The sequence below is a fragment of the Salmo trutta genome, chromosome 25 (assembly GCF_901001165.1).
Source record: "Salmo trutta chromosome 25, fSalTru1.1, whole genome shotgun sequence".
In the NCBI taxonomy this organism is placed as follows: domain Eukaryota; kingdom Metazoa; phylum Chordata; class Actinopteri; order Salmoniformes; family Salmonidae; genus Salmo; species Salmo trutta.
Window position 1 is genome coordinate 48060676 of NC_042981.1, and position 15460 is coordinate 48076135.

Sequence of the window (15460 nt, forward strand, 5' to 3'; positions counted from 1 at the left end):
GATGGGATCATAGGCTATAAGCTACATGACCCTAATTTAGACATAGCAGGGAAAAATATTAAATGTAGAGTTGAACCATGCAGAGATGCAGAGATTTGTCTTTCAAAACCTCCTGAGGAAATGTTTCTGCCAAGAATCTCAGTTGAAGGTCTCTGTGGCTGTTGTGTTCTTATGAAGCATTGTGCCTAATAATAATATGCCATTTAGCAAATGCTTTTATCCAAAGCAACTTACATTGTACATATGGGTGGCCCCAGAGGGAATCAAACCCACAACCCTTGGTGTTGAAAGCACCATGCTCTTCTGACTGAGCCACACAGTCTTCTCCCTGGTGTGCTAATTGTCATCAGTATCTAGTGGACAGTTCAAGTGTGATTTAACCTTTTACTGCAGTGGGCTAAATCAGGGTCACACAGAGTGTTTCTTGGTAGTCTTAAACAAATCTACTTTGAAACAAAAGTACACACCTCACACACATGGTTATAGGCTTAAATAAAAGAAGACACATCTACCATGTCAGATATAGAGTTGAAATGTATTCAATTTTGAGTTGCATCACAATTTTATATACATCACAGAAGACTGAAATGTAACAAAACCGTTTGAAATAGAAACATCAGATTTTCTGTGTAAAAAATGTAATGTTTATAAATTATGAAAAATATTAATAACATTCCACCTATGATGCCACTAGAGGGCAATTTGGACATTTGACTGCAGAAAAGGGTTTTAAATGACGAAGGGTGGAAGTGGAGTTGGGGTTGCAGGTTATTAGTGGAGTGAGTGAAGGTGCAGCGTGACACATGACTTTGTCACAACTAATCAATCTATTATCAACAAAGCCTGATGTCTGCTTGGATACAGGAAACACTGTCTGACACTTATTTATAGCTCTGCTGAGCCAAAGGAAGTAGGGTGAGATGCTGGTCTTGGGCCAGTTTTGCGTTTTCCCAACTAATGATTAAGGTTAGAATTTGGATAAGGAAGCTGATCCTAGATCTGTACCCTGGAGCAAAACAAAGAGAATACTCAAATTGTCTAACGATGTGGCCGATTTGTGAGTTATAGAAGGTTGGCAGTATAAAACTTAATTTCCATGGTTGGGAAATGAGAAAATCAATGACATTTACAAAGTCATGTCCTGAACATTAACTAATACTGAAGTGTGCTGTGTGGTGTGCAGACATGCTGATAATGTCATTGATGTCACGGATATTCTCTCGGGCATGTTGGATTACCTGAAAAACAGATGTAGGCTGAATGTCAGGTTGGATCAAAATAAATAAAGCTTCATTCTCCAAGGATGAGTTGACCTTTTAGAGTGTTACGAATGATACTGTAATTTAAAGAAAGAAAAAAGGCTACTGCAACATGTCATATTGTTTAATTGCTGTCAACCTCAAGGGTGTTAATTAAAGAATTCACACACATACAGGAGTATTGGGTCAAATTGGTGCAAGGGCCAAGACAAAATCCCTTTTCCCACTGTGTTCTCAAACATAAAAATATTGACTAAACTCTCTGGGTTTTGAATGTTCTGAAGTCCCCCAATTGGCACCTACATGCATGCCCTAGTCTGACATGGTTGACATTTTCTAATTATGTAGCGGTTAATGATTTTTCTGTGCAAGCGAAAGGCCAGTGAGTGCCTCAAATCACTGCCTTACACTGTTTGTTATTACTCAGAAAGTCCGGTTAGCTCTTACAAGCCAGAAGACGAAACACGCAAATCTGTTGTGACTCTTGCCAGGGATTTTCAAATGTTCTCTCACTAGAATGACTAAGACTGTCATATCAAGCGAGAGGACCTCATTGTTCCAACATACAACTTAATTGTGTGAGTGTGTAGTCTGGAGGCTCTGAAATCACCCAGTGGTGTGTTGGCCAGCTGTAGCTCTGCCTGTAAAAGTGATGTCATTTGTTCTTGAACGCTTCATGTGTTAGTGATCAGCCAACCAGACTAATGGCAGGGGAGACTGGGTCAGCGACTCAGCAAACTGGAAAAGCATGCTTTTGTCCCGAGGAGATCGGCTACTAAGGGAAATTATCCCCATTAGTAGCCTAGTAGTCCAATTATCAGGGAGTTGCATCTTTAGAAGAAGATCTACAGTATTGAATGTATCCACCACACCTTATGAGTGCCTTTAATGTATTTTCTTGTTGCTGTCCCTATCGCTAGGTGTCTGACTTAATACTGACAGTGGACAGTGGATGATCTGGTTGTATTCACTTAGTGTTATGACTGATCAATAGATTATGAATCAAAACAAGGTGGTCAATCCAGAGAATTCACTGTTTTACCCTTCAGATTTAACCAGACATCCTTATCATCCTTATCCCCTCTCCCCTAGGGCCTGCAGTGCTGGCACTACCCGCTACATCACCAATGTCACCAAGAGACTGGTAGTTGGCACACAAACAGTGTGACACGGTTCCCTCTCCTCTTTGGTTTCTGTAAAGCCATTAATTGAAGCACATGCAAAGGGATTAGGGTTTAAGTCCTGCTCATGTTACAAACCAACAAAAACAGACAAACAAAAAGGTTGGGGCAGGTCGGGTCAGTCCATGCCTGCCCACAGTCAAGGAATCCTGACCTGTACCCAAATGTGCGCTCTGAGATTTCTACAGTTTTTTGGTTTCCAAAAATTCCTGTTTTGTTGGCCTCTCCATGTTGGAGTAATGTTGACTAATCCAACAGCACTGATCCTACTCTATCTTCTAACGGAGGTGGTTCAGTGACCACACTCTTGTGATGAGTAACCTTGCCAGAGACCTGGGGCCTCATTTATAACCGTTGCATACATTTCACACTAAATATCCTTTACCACATTAAAAGAATGAAGGACAGCTTTTTATTGTTGAGCGAGTTTTTCAGTTCTGTGGGTAAGTTAACTCATCACTGCTGATCAATTTTAAGGTTGGCCATTGATTCCCTTTAGTTGCATTGGGCTCCCTTTCTGACTCTTCTGGTGATTTGTTTTCTCTGTTTGCTTAGTTGAAGCCAGACTACACTGAAGGATAAAAGTCATTTTCTCTCTTGAATGGAGAGATATTCACAGAGGCAGTTTGGGCTCTTGTGGCACTGTCATGCTGCACTCCTCTGTCAACTTATCTAACCCCCTTTCTCCTCCTCTTCGGAGATAAGAGATCACCGTTAATGTTCTATACTGTTGTTTCTGTTGTAGAATACAAAGCATAAACAGTGGAACTGACAGTTTGAACTACTTTGCAGATATGAAACAGACAGACACTCATAATATCAGTCAAAAATATAAAATTCCTAGTTTATGCTGCAAAAGCAACTTTATAAGATGTTTTAAAAATAGGTTCTATTTGACTCAAAATTCCATTACGTAGAGTAAGGCATTGTTGGCTGAATAGATGGATGCAGTTCAATACATGATTAATATATAGTGAAAATAAAATCCCAAAAGTTTCCACATGCACAAAAAGCCTATTTCTGTCAAATTTTGTGCACAAATTTGTTTATATCCCTGTTAGTGAGCATTTCTCCTTTGCCAAGATAATCCATCCACCCTGACAGATGTGGCATATCAAGAAGCTGATTAAACAGCATGATCATAACACAGGTGCACCTTGTGCTGGGGACAATAAAAGGCCACTCTAAAATGTGCAGTTGTGTTACACAATGCAATAGATGTCTCAAGTTGAGGGGGCGTGCAACTGGCATGCTGACTGCAGGAATGTCCACCAAAGCTGTTGCCAGAGAATTTTATGTTAATTTCTCTACCATAAGCCGCCTGCAGCGTCATTTTAGAGAATTTGGGAGTTGATCCAACCGGCCTCACAACCGCAGACCAGGTGTAACCATGCCAGCCCAGCACCTCCACATGTGGCTTCTTCACCTGCGGGATCATCTGAGACCAGCCACCTGGACAGCTGATGAAACTGTGGGTTTGCAAAGCCGAAGAATTTCTGCACAAAATGTCATAAAACGTCTCAGGGACGCTCATATGCGTGCTCGTCGTCCTCACCAGGGTCTTGACTTGACTGCAGTTCGGCGTTGTAACCGACTTCAGTGGGCAAATGCTCACCTTCGATGGCCACTGACATGCTGGAGAAGAGTACTCGTCACAGATGAATCCCGGTTTCAACTGTATCCGGCAGATGGCAGATGGCGTCGCGTGGGCGAGCGGTTTGCTGATGTGAACGTTGTGAACAGAGTGCCCCATGGTCGCGGTGGGGTTATGGTATGGGCAAGGAACACATTTGCATTTTATCAATGGCAGATACCGTGACAAGATCCTGAGCCCCATTGTCGTGCCATTCAGACACTGCCATCACCTCATGTTTCAGCATAATAATGCTCGGCCCAATGTTGCAAGGATCTGCACACAATTCCGCATACTCATGCCAATTTGTGCACACAATTTGAGAGAAAGAAGCTTTTTGTGCGTATGGAACATTTCTGGGATCTTTTGTTTCAGCTCATGAAACATGGGACGAACACTTGACATGTTTATCTGGGCACAAGGCGAGACTCAGATGCAGACACTGTAAAGGGGTACGTAACTGGTGGCAGTGAAGTCAGACGCAGGAGAGCAGAACTAGGTAATAGCCGGAGCAGTTTAATATCAAAACCAATGGCATAAAGTAATAACCAATATGGGTACAAAACCCGACACGCACCAGTAAACAAGTGCACAAGCACTTACAACAAACAATTCTGCACAAAGACATGGGGGGAACAGAGGGTTAAATACACAACACTTAATGAGGGAAATGAGAACCAGGTGTTTAGGAAAACAAGACAAAACAAATGGAAAATGAAAAGTGGATCGACGATGGCCAAAAGACCAGTGACGTCGACCACCGCCCAAACAAGGACAGGAACTGACTTCGGTGGAAGTTGTGACAGACACAGGAAGCAGATGGTTGGAGTCTTAGATGTTTATTGATCCAGAAAGGGGTAGACAAGAGAATGGTCATGGACAGGCAAAAGGTCAAAACCAGTTCAGAGTCCAGGAGGTACAGAGTGGCAGGCAGGCTCGAGGTCAAGGCAGGCAGGTACAGAGTCCAGAAACAGGCAAGGGTCAAAACCGGGAGGACTAGCAAAAAGAGAAGAGAAAAGGCACGATCACAGGAAAAACACGCTGGTTGACTTGGACACACAAGACAAACTGGCACAGAGAGACAGGAAACACAGGGATAAATACACTGGGTAAAACAAGCGACACCTGGAGGGGGTGGAGACAACAAGAACAGGTGAAACAGATCAGGGTCAGACAGTAGTACCCCCCCCCCCCCTTAGGGGTGGATACCTGGTTGACCGGGGTGAAAAATTGGCGATCAGGGCCAGGATGTCTTTAGCAGGGACCCAGCACCTCTCCTCCGGGCCATAACCCTCCCCGTCAACCAGGTAGTGGAAACCCCTGCCCCATGGAGGCATCTCACCGTATATGCTGGCTGGCCAGCCATCGATGACCCGGAAGGGGAGGGATAGGCCTAGAAATAGAAGACAAAGGACTGAGGCACGGGCTTAATCCTAGACACATGGAAGGTAGGGTGAATACGGAGGGTACGGGGTAACACAAGACAGACAGCAGTGGAACTAAGCACTCTAGAGATGGGAAAAGGACCAATGAAACGGGGGGACAGTTTGTGGGACTCCACCCGAAGGGGCAGGTCCCTAGTGGAAAGCCATACCCTCTGCCCAATGCGGTAGCGGGGAGCTGGGGTCCGACGAAAGTCCACTTGTCGACGATACCTGGAGTTGGTCTTGAGAATTACTGCCCTGGCTCTTCTCCAGGTACGTTGACAGCAGTGGACAAACATCTGGGCCGAGGGTACACTAACATCCTGCTCTTGTTCTGGGAAGAGTAGAGGTTGATACCCCAAAGAACACTCAAAAGGAGAGAGTCCTGTGGCCAAACAGGGAAGGGTGTTCTGTGCATACTCCACCCAGACCAGTTGTCAGCTCCAGGTATTGGGGTTGGTTGAGACCAGGCATCTCAGGGTGGTTTCTAGGTCCTGGTTGGCTGGCCGTGGGATTGGGGACGGAATCCGGAGGACAGGCTGGCCGACGACCCAATAAGGGTGCAGAACGCCTTCCAGAACTGAGACGAGAACTGAGGACCCCAGTCGGAGACCATGTCCACCGGGAGTCCATGGATCAGGAAGACGTGCTGCACCATAAGCTGGGCTGTCTCTTTGGCAGAGTTTAGTTTGTGGAGAGGGATGAAATGGGCGGCCTCGGAGAATCGATCCACTACCGTCACACGGAACCCAAACCGGCTGCGCGCGTGCGCCATCGTGCAGAAATGTATTTTGTCCCCCTACACCAAACGCGATCACGACACGCAGGTTAAAATATCAAAACAAACTCTGAACCAAATGATATTAATTTGGAGGCAGGTCGAAAAGCATTAAACATGTATGGCAATTTAGCTAGTTAGCTTGCACTTGCTAGCTAATTTGTCCTATTTAGCTAGCTTGCTGTTGCTAACTAATTTGTCCTGGGATATAAACATTGAGTTGTTATTTTGCCTGAAATGCACAAGGTCCTCTAATCCGTCAATTAATCCACACATAAAACTGTCAACCGAATCGTTTCTAGTCATCTTTCCAGACTTTTTCATCTTTGAACTTATACGGTGTTTGGCATCTAGTTTTACCACAACAACCAGCAAAACAGTTCCTCTTTCAACCACCCACGTGGGTATAACCAATGACTAGATGGCACGTGGGTACCTGCTTCTATAAACCAATGAGGAGATGGAAGAGGCAGGACTTTCTATTTTAGCGCTTGGCATCGCAGACGCTCGTTGGCAGTGTGGGTGCAATAATTGAATAACATGAATTTCTACATTTATTTTGCGACGCTCGCGCACGCGATGTGTCCGGTCTGCTCAGCATGACAGTGTTGCCATCAGATGGAGGGAGCCCAGAGACAAAGTCCAGAGAGATATGGGACCAGGGACAGGTAGTTGCTGAAGGAGGCCAGAAGGAGCTTGCCGTGGAGTCTTGTTCTGAGCACACACTGTGCATGCGGTGATGTAGGCAGAGACGTCAGGAACCATTGTGGGTCACCAGAAACGTTGTCGGATGAAGGCTAGGCTACGACGGCCAGCCTTGAGGAATGAGCCCATTCCAGGACCAGACTGAGTTAGGAACAAATAACCAGTTAGCCGGGCCCCCTTCAGGTTCAGGCTGGGAACGTTGGGCCTTGCGAACCAAGTTTTCAATACCCCAATCCAAGCAGCAAGGCATGAGGTAGGGAGAATGGTTTCGGAGACCGAGGGTTTGGCAGAGGAACTGTATATGTGGGAGAGGGCATCCGGCTTCACATTTGTGGACCGTGGGCAGTAGGAAATGGTGAAGTTGAATCTGGTGAACAATAAAGCCCACCGGGCCTGCCTGGAGTTAAGGCGCTTGGCTGTACGGAGATATTCCACATTTATGGTCGGTCCAGACCACAAAGGGATGTTCTGCTCCTTCCAGCCAATCCCTACGCTCCTCCAGTGACAACTTGACATCCAGGAGTTCGCTGTTGCCAACTAAATAGTTCCTCTCAGCCGGACTGAGACGATGAGACAGGAAGGCACAAGGATGGAGCTTCTGGTCCTGTGCAGATCGCTGGGACAGAATGGCCCCCGCTCCAACATCAGAAGCATCAACCTCTACCACAAATTGACGGGATGGATCCGGATGGACAAGGATGGGTGATGTGGTGAACCAATGTTTCAGGTCCACGAAGGCTTTGTTGGAGACCATGTGAACGGTACTTTGGGAGAGGTGAGTGCCGAGAGGGGGGCTGCCAGAGTGCTGTAGCCCCAAATGAAACGGCGGTAGAAATTAGCAAACCCCAGGAAACGTTGCAACTGCACCCTGGACGTTGGCTGAGGCAACTCCACCACCGCTTTCACTTTTTCCTGATCCATTTGGACATTTCCATCAGCGATGACATATCCCTGAAAGGAGATTGTTGAGCGATGAAACTAACATTTCTTGGCCTTCACAAACAATTGGTTCTCCAGCAGACGCTGAAGGACTTGTCTGACATGAAGAACGTGTTCTTGGGCAGACCGGGAAACAAAACAGGATGTCGTCCAGGTAAAAGAACACGAAACGGTTCAGCATGTCCCGGAGCACATTGTTTAGCGGAGCCTGAAAAACAGTCCAAATGGCATGACCTGGTACTCAATGTCCACTGGCTGTATTAAAGGCTGTCTTCCACTCATCTCTTCGCGTTTCCGAACCAGGTGGTAGGCATTCCGAAGGACCAGTTTGGAAAAAAATGGTGGCTCCCTGGAGTGGTTCAAAGGCCGAGGAGAGGAGTGGTAGGGGATAACAATTCTTGATCATTATATCATTAAGACCCCGGTAGTCAATGCACGGTTCAGGATCTTGTCCTTCTCCACAAAGAAAAACCCTGCACCGGCAGGAGATGCAGACAGACGGATGCCTCCAGTAGCCAGAGATTCCTCAATATACTCTTCCATGGCCTTGGTCTCCGGGCCGGATAGAGAATGTAGATGACCACGAGGTGGTGTGGTGCCTGGGAGGAGATCAATGGCACAATCATAAGGATGGTGCAGAGGAAGAGAAGTAGCCCGTGCCTTACTGAAAACCTCCAAGAGGTCATGGTACTCAGTGGGGACGACAGAGACATCCGTGGCTTTGCTCACGTCCTGAGGGGAACGTCTCAAGGATGGCTGTACCGTTTTAAGGCAATTAGAATGACAAAACGGACTCCAACCCTGGATGGAGCCCGTGGTCCAGTCAATAACCGGATTGTGTTTCTGGAGCTAAGAAAACCCCAAAACCACAGGAACATGGGGTGAATCGATGAGGAGGAGCTGTATAGTCTCACTATGGTTTCCTGACACCTGTATATGAACGAGCACAGTGCTATGGGTGACTCTTCCAATAGTACGACCATCCAGTGCCATTGCATCCATGGGGACAGAGAGAGGTTGAGTGGGAATACCCAATTCAGAAACTATGGTAGCATCCATAAAACTTTCATCAGCCCCAGAGTCAATGAGCACTCAGTGAGGCTTAGATTGGTCTCCCCACAGCAAAAGCACAAACAAAGGTGTGCAGGTGATGGGAATAAAGGAATTCCCAGTCGGGCTAACCAGAGTACTTGTACCGACCAGAGACAGGGGTTTCCTAATAGGGCAGTTAGCTATATAATGTCCTGCCTCACCACAGTACAGACAACAGTTAGAACTCAACCTTCGTGAGCGTTCCCTAACTGATAACCGAGCTCTTCCCAGTTGCATTGGCTCAGGAGTATCCAGCTCACCCGTCGTAGATGATTCACGAGGGGGCTCGGGTGGCTTCAGATCCTCTCGGAAAAACTGCCTTCGGAAACTACCGGATTCCTTCGAAGGTGAGCCATCCCTAGCAAATGAACAAGTGTGCCCGAGGCCAGACCTCTTCTCACTCCAGCGTTCCTTAACCTCTCTGGGCTAGGTGGGACGCTTGCTCCACTCAACAGCCAGTTGAATCCTGTGGCGGGTTATTCAAAAACCTTCGAATTGCTATTACTTCAATTTCTGAAACATATGACTATTTTACAGCTATTTAAAGACAAGAGAGCGATGAGAGCGATGAGGGAGTCGAGGTCCACCGGTAACTCCCGAGCAGCTAGCTTTTGACGTAATTCAAGAAGCTTACTGGCCACCTCTCTTCCAAATACCGGAGAATCGAATACCTTCCTCACCTCTGCCATGAACTCCTCCAGATGACAACAAAGGGTGGATTATTGCTCCCAAACAGCCGTGGCCCAGAAGAGCGCCCTTCCCGACATTAGCGTAATAATATACGCCATCTTCGATCGATCCGAAGGGAATGAAGATGGCTGTAGCTGAAAAATATGAGAACACTGAGAAAGATAACTCCGACAGGTACCAGGATTCCCAGAATATCTCTCCGGAGGTGGTAAGCGGGGTTCTCGAGGAACCGGGGTAGGCTGTACCAACTCACCACTAAAAGGAAAACATGTACCGGGAGATTGGGGTTTCTTAGGGATGGCAGACAGCCTAAGAGTTAACTCCTTAAACTCTCTAGGACCGGCGGGACGAATTCGTCCCACCTACTTAACAGCCAGTTGAATCCTGTGGCGATTTTCAAATACCTTTGAAATGCTATTACTTCAATTTCTCAAACATATGACTATTTTACAGCTATTTAAAGACAAGAGTCTCGTTAATCTAACCACACTGTCCGATTTCAAAAAGGCTTTACAACGAAAGCAAAACGTTAGATTATGTCAGCAGAGTACCCAGCCAGAAATAATCAGACACCCATTTTTCAAGCTAGCATATGTCACAAAAACCCAGAAGACAGCTAAATGCAGCACTAACCTTTGATGATCTTCATCAGATGACACACCTAGGACATTATGTTATACAATACATGCATGTTTTGTTCAATCAAGTTCATATTTATATCAAAAACCAGCTTTTTACATTAGCATGTGACGTTCAGAACTAGCATACCCCCCGCAAACTTCCGGCGAATTTACTAACAATTTACTAAATTACTCACGATAAACGTTCACAAAAAGCATAACAATTATTTTAAGAATTATAGATACATTACTCCTCTATGCACTCGATATGTCCGATTTTAAAATAGCTTTTCGGTGAAAGCACATTTTGCAATATTCTAAGTAGATAGCCCGGCATCACAGGGCTAGCTATTTAGACACCCACCAAGTTTAGCACTCACCAAAATCAGATTTACTATTAGAAAAGTTTGATTACCTTTCCTGTTCTTCGTCAGAATGCACTCCCAGGACTTCTACTTCAATAACAAATGTAGGTTTGGTCCAAAATAATCCATAGTTATGTTCCAACAGCGACGTTTTGTTCGTGCGTTCCAGACACTATCCCAATGGTAAATAACGGTCGTGCGCACGGCGCATTTAGATTTCTAAATATTTCATTTCCGTACTTCGAAGCATGTCAACCGCTGTTTAAAATCAATTTTTATGCCATTTTTCTCGTTTAAAAGCGATAATATTCCGACCGGGAATCTGCAATTAGGTAAACAGCCGAAAGAAAATATATCACTGGGTCGACTCGGGCACGAGCCTAAGCCCTTTGTCCTATGATGGGCCACTTGGCAAAGGCGATAATGTGTTTCAGCCAGAGGCTGCCTTGTCATCGTTCAGGTTTTTCCCGGGCTCTGAGAGCCTATTGGAGCCGTAGGAAGTGTCACGTTACAGCTAAGATCCTGACTCTTCAATAAACAGAAGCAAGAACAACAACACCTTGTCAGACAGGCCACTTCCTGCATGAAACCTTCTCAGGTTTTTGCCTGCCAAATGAGTTCTGTTATACTCACAGACACCATTCAAACAGTTTTAGAAACTTTAGGGTGTTTTCTATCCAAAGCCAATAATTATATGCATATTCTATTTACTGGGCAGGAGTAGTAACCAGATTAAATCGGGTACGTTTTTTATCCGGCCGTGTCAATACTGCCCCCTAGCCCTAACAAGTTAATTAGCTCCATGGTAGCCTTAAACCTTTGGTCGTGGCGTTCCGTCAGGGAACAAAGCCCTTCCAACAGGTCCTGTAGTAGTTCCTCATGCCTCCCAATAGTGGCTCCCTGCAGGGAGACAATGTGCCGGAGCTGATCCAAGTCTGCTGGGTCTGTCATGGCCAGTTCATACTATAAGGGCAGAAGGCGAGACCCAGATGCAGACACAGGAGGCAGATGGTTGGAGTCTTAGATGTTTATTGATCCAAAAAGGGGTAGGCAAGAGAATGGTCATGGACAGGCAAAAGGTTAAAACCAGTTCGGAGTCCAGGAGGTACAGAGTGGCAGGCAGGCTCGAGGTCAAGGCAGGCAGAATGGTCAGGCAGGCGGGTACAAAGTCCAGAAACAGGCAAGGGTCAAAACCAGGAGGACTAGCAAAAAGTGAAGCGAAAAGACAGGAGCACGGGGAAAAACACACTGGTTGACTTGGACATACAAGGCAAACTGGCAGAGAGACAGGAAACACAGGGATAAATACACTGGCGAAAACAAGCGACACCTGGAGGGGGTGGAGACAATCACAAGAACAGGTGAAACAGATCAGGGTGTGACAATGTTGCGTTTATATTTTTGTTCAGTATAATAACAGTTTTATTCATCAGTGTCTAAGCGTCCAGTAGAACAGATAACCTAGACTTGAAAAGTGAACAGCTGTTTCATCAAACATGGGGCATGATGTGTAATATTATACATTCATACTTACAGAAACAGCATAGCCATGATTTTCCTTTTATTTTTGCATTCTGATTCTGCCTTTTCTTCCGCTGAAAACCAATGACCCATAAAAACAATGAAGCATATATAGAACAGCATAAGTCACGGGGTAAATATATGTCTGAAAAACATTGTGTAAGTAATATTCCCTGTTGTGCCCCACGGTGAGGATGAGTTGTGTGTGTGTCTGTGTGATCGTGTGCGTGTATGTGTGTGTGTACATATGTAAGCCTCTAGCACTGTGAATATATAAGATAAATACAGATAGCGAGGTCATAACACATCCAGGAGAATACAGCTCTTCCACAGATCCTTGAGCTGCATTTGATGCGTATGAATACCAATGGAAGAGAGTGATAAAAATGCTGCTTTCTATTGAATGTGTGGAAGTGTTGGTACGAGAGGTATACTGCTGAGGCTTTGTACTTCAGTACAGGGAGCAGGAGGGGTCATAAATCATCAAACTTTCAGCAGCAGGATTCCAAGGAGTAGCTGTTTAGTACTCTGGTTAACGTCCTCGGATGGGTGGTGTTCATTAGGCACCTATGGAAGAAAACGGACCGAAACTGAGAGAGACTACCTGGTCCAATAAGAAACTACAATTTTCCATGCACCACTAGGTGCACATTTTGGTTTTTGCCCTAGCACTACACCAGTGGTGGCACCTTAATTGGGGATAACGGGCTCGTGGTAATGGCTGGAGCGGAATTAGTGAAATGGTATCAAATACAACAAACACATGTTTTCCATTCGTTTGATGCCATTCCATTTGCACCGTTCCAGCCATTATTGTGAGCTGTTCTCCCCTCAGCAGCGTCCACTGCACTACACAGCTGATTCAAATTACCAACTCATCATCAAGCTTTGATTATTTGATTCAGCTGTGTAGTGGCAAAAACAAAGGCAAAAAACAAAATGTGCACCCAGGGGGGGCCCCAGGACCGAGTTTGGGAAACCCTGTCCTATTGAACACAACCCTGATGTTGAAGATATTCAGCACAACTCTCAAGAGTAGGACAATCAAAGGTGTTTTATAACTAAATCTGGAGCTATCAGGATTATTCAAATCTGGTATTTGGATTTAATATGCAAGTATGCAAATTATTAGACCAGTAGGCCAACTGTGATGTATGTTTCACTGAAAATATTATGACAAGTGGATGAATTAAATGAGTATGACAAGCTGAACAACGAGCGGTGAGGGCAATTATTTAATTCTAGTGTAATTATATGTATTTGCATTTTCCCCACCCCAAAGCCATGGCCCATCATATGGCTTACATTTATAATTCAATGCCATGTTTTCAATGCCCAGTACTAATCACACTAGATATAATTAACCTTATACTGATGAGAGTATCTCCCTTAGCTGATTGGTTGAATTCTGTTATTAAAGGGGGGAAATGGGGAAAAGCCCAGTTTAGCAGATGGCTAAGAGATATGATTCCTAATTAGATTGTGTGTATATTCACATGATGGAGAAATCTATCAAGATAGAAAACATTCACTATCACAGGTAAGGGAATAAAGAGAATGAGATCAATTAAATTAATTTTCAAAAGCATTTAAGTAGCTCAGTTCACTCTTTCTCTTCAAAGAATAGTATGTTTGACTCAGCTTTTATGCATTCCTTGTGCCCCTATAGGGAACGTTTTTTTCAACAAGGTTGCATTTCTTACATGAATATGTCACTTTGATTTCTTACCTTCCAGGTCACCTACTTGGTCATTTTGTGAATATATATTACTTTCTGGAACTACTACATGTACCCATCTCATTGTTATTAAATTATTAGATACACATTGTTTTTGCACCCACCATGAGTCATGTCCACAATGTTCATGTGAGGTTAAATGTGTATATTTTGGGAAGTTAGCACTCAGTTTGTTTGACCTGACGAAGATCCGTTTCGGATCGAAACGTTGTCAATAATTGGGAGCTTTAACAGTGTGCGGGCCTTCTTGTTCTTTACTACCATTCTTCTAAGCCAACACTAATGGAAAACTGTCATTTATATGGTTATTTGGGGTATTATCAACAGCAAAATACTCTGAAACGTTTTACTGCAGCATACTGTAAATGATGGTGCATTCTGGGAAAATGTTGTTGGTGGGAAAATATATAATGTATTTCCAAATAGTACTGTAATTCAACCCCACAGAATACAGTCCTGTACTGTGTCTTTGGAGCGCCAACAATCTTTTGACCACTAGTGGTGTATGGTATTGTTGTTTCTGGCTCAATAGCATATTTTGAGGCGTGCCTTGTAAGAGGCTATATTTGTTGCACCCGTGAGTGAGAATGCTGTTACAATTGAACTATTATGTGGTTACAGTGCCCCATCAATTTAAAATGTATAGAGGACAGATTGGAATGGCAGCAAGTCTTAAAACCTTGAGTGCATGATCATTTTGCCACGTCTCTTTGGTCTGTTGGTGCCCTGTGGTCGATGCCAGTTTGGAAGCCTTTGTTAAGGCCTCTAGAAGAGCAACTGATATAAAACACCAAGTATTCATTAATATGTTGTAATGTGTAAACACTTTAACTAGCAGCCAACCTGCTTGCACCAATCCCTTGTAATTACAGTAAAACACTGTGAAATTTAAACCCCTCTCGTCAATGAATTTCATTCATCCATTCTTTCATTCATTCATCCATTCCGATTTTTTTACAGTATAATACAGTCAATTTTACGGTATTTTACTGTGTCATTAGACAGTACTTGCTTTGATACCAAAATTATATTACAGTAGGTGTACTGTAATATGAAATACAGAATGTGACTTACCACCGAGCTGCCTGTAAAAGACTGCCAAATTCACTGTAAATTCATATGCTTGACATATGGTCCGCCTCATACACAGTATCTGGCTCGGAATATCCCTGATTGTCCAGTGTTACCCTTCTCATTTGGTTTTCACACCATATGTAAATCCTAACTCTTGCAACAATGCTGTCACTTGTCTGAACAACTGGACCGCCCAATGTTCCTAGCTGTTTGTTATTTGTGCACAAGGCCTTGTATGTGTGAGAAAAGGTAAGCCATTCATGCACACTGAAAAGAGCATTGTGTCAGAGGAGTATGGAATGCCGTTTGGTCTTTACGTGTCAAAAAAGATACATGTCAAATAACACTATTTGACGTATTAAATAAGCTTTTAATTTGACACGTCAAATAACACAATTCTATTACAATGTTGTGTGTGATGAATTTGCATGTGTAAGCCAA

The 15460-nt window shown here is 44.3% G+C and overlaps 1 protein-coding gene across 5 annotated transcripts in view; it reads left to right on the plus strand.

Moving 5' to 3' along the window:
- The window catches only part of LOC115162644 (echinoderm microtubule-associated protein-like 1), a 100222-nt gene that overhangs the window by 17004 nt on the left and 67758 nt on the right, over positions 1–15460 (plus strand). The window lies entirely within an intron of this gene.